This window comes from Macadamia integrifolia, chromosome 2 (assembly GCF_013358625.1).
Source record: "Macadamia integrifolia cultivar HAES 741 chromosome 2, SCU_Mint_v3, whole genome shotgun sequence".
Lineage (NCBI taxonomy): Eukaryota > Viridiplantae > Streptophyta > Magnoliopsida > Proteales > Proteaceae > Macadamia > Macadamia integrifolia.
This window is the reverse complement of record NC_056558.1, coordinates 30,940,829-30,943,276: the sequence shown is the minus strand read 5'-3', so window position 1 is coordinate 30,943,276 and position 2,448 is coordinate 30,940,829.

The following is a 2,448-nucleotide window of genomic DNA, read 5'->3' as shown; positions in this document are numbered from 1 at the left end:
CTTGTCTCTTATGCTTTCATTTCTCACCTTGTTAATAATTGTCTGCAGATTTTTATCGAAAGTTAGAAGTCTGGTTAAGACTGAAAAAAGTGAAGAAAATGAGAGGAATAGAACTCTTGTGGCAGGATGGGGCCAGAGGGAGCATGTGCCCAAGCATCTAACGGGAGGGACACAATGGTTATTTCATCACCCCTGTCTGGGTAAAAGAGGGCATGATTGGTAACGTTTTCCTCGAAGAAAAGAATAATAATAATAATAATAATAATAATAATAATAATAATAATAATAATAATAATAATAATAACACTTGTAAGAGAGAAATTACATGGACACTAGTAGCACAATAATTTTTTTCCCATTTATTGTTGCATGAAATGTTAGGGTTTTGTGACTGTGTATGATTTTCAGTTCATCTCCTGTACCCATTAGTGGTGCTTTGATGGGGTGAAATTCTTGGGGTGGGATTATTGGGTGTATTTTTCTACCCAAGTGTGTTGTAGAGCGTTCGATTAATTGGGGTGGGATTTAGGTAAATAATCTCACTTTTCATGTCAGCCCACATGGCCTACTATTTCTCCCACCCCACCACCTTGCAAAGCCCAGTAGAATTGGAAAGATTCTCCAAAATTCCAGGGATTTTGCGTTGACATTAGAGGCTTGATGCTTTCATCCTCTCGCCAATCATCTCTCATCATCCTGTTGTACCACCCAACACTAAGCTGCTACTGTTGCAAACTGTCATCGCTGGAAATGGGTTGTCCAGCAAGTCCACCCCGTTATAACTACTCAGCTCTTCACCCGACATTGTTCCCTGCCACCCAACACCTCGCCCCAACTATTGCACATCACCAAAACCTCACAATCATCCTCTGCAATCACCCATCTCCCAACACTTCACCCCAAGCCCACCTCCATCTCGCCCTTGTGCATCATCACCCCCACAGTTCAATTGATGGAACACCTGCTCACACACCATTGCCCTCCGTCGTACCCCTACACATCATGCTTTTCATGAATTCTTAAGTCCAAAGATATCAAATTTTCCCTCGCCTTTGATCAGTTGCATTGAGCAGCACTAGTCCTCCATAATTAATCCACAAAAGAAACTAACAACAAGCATGAAGAAAATTAACAATTATAAGGCTTCTTTTTATTCCTCTGGAATCGTTCTAAAATTCTAACAAAAGATTCCTCGTGAATTCATTTTTTTCTTTTTTCTCATTTTTATTCCAATTGTGTTCCCAAGTTATATATAGATTCCCTTTCCAATTTCTCTTGTCAGAAGAGAAATACTGCAAAAACCCAAATTCGAAACCTTTGATTCTTTGAGGAAATTCAAGTCAGGCTTGATAAATATCCGAACGGAAGCTCGGCCTTCAACCTCTACAGCAACAACAGAGAAGGCTTTTCATTCATCTTGAAAGGTCAGAGGGAGGTGAGAGAAAACTGTTGCAGAATTTCAGTTGATGAGTAATAAGGCCATTGTGAAGACAAATTGGGGTTTCGTAAATGTCTCATTATGAAAATGTATGGTATGGGTCTGACAATCTCTATTGACTTGGAGTCGCCACCTAGATTATGGTTTATGATCCATTGCTAAAAAAGAAAAAAATGACTCCATCTGAATTGCTTAACTATGGGTTGGGGTTCTTGTTAGGTTGCGGTCCAAGGAAGGGGCTAGGCATCTTGGTGCACTCAGTAAAAACTGAACTTAAACCCTAAGTAAACACACTTTATTATTGAATGAGCCGGTTAGGTTAACTATGGGTTGGGGTTCCGAGCAGATAAAATGAAACAGGTGAGAAAGGTCCTTGTCTCTACTCTTCAAGCGGTAAAGTTGCTAGAAAGTGGATGTCAGGGTTACTTAGCATCGGTACTTGATGTTGATGCAAGGATTACACCTCTAGAAGAGGTAAAGGTGGTTAAAGAGTTTCCCGACGTCTTCCCAGATGATTTGATGCATTTACCACCTGATAGAGAGTTGGAGTTTGCCATAGATTTGACTTCTGGAGCAGCTCCAGTATCTAAGGCTCCATACAGGATGGCGCCAACTGAATTGAAGGAGTTGCAGATGCAGTTGCAGGAACTTTTGGAAAAGGGGTTTATTCGCCCAAGTGTTTCACCTTAGGGTGCCTCAGTATTGTTTGTCAAGAAGAAAGATGGCAGCTTGCGTATGTGCATCGATTACCGGGAATTAAATAAGCTAACTATTAAGAACCGGTATCCATTGCCACACATTGATGATCTATTTGACCAGTTGCAGGGAGCCAGGGTATTTTCAAAGATAGACCTTCGATCAGGCTATTATCAGCTCAAGATAAAGAGCAGCGACATACCCAAGACAGCATTTAGGACTCGGTATGGTCACTATGAGTTCCTGGTGTTATCTTTCGGGTTAACCAATGCACCGGCAACATTCATGGATCTAATGAATCGAGTATTTCAGGA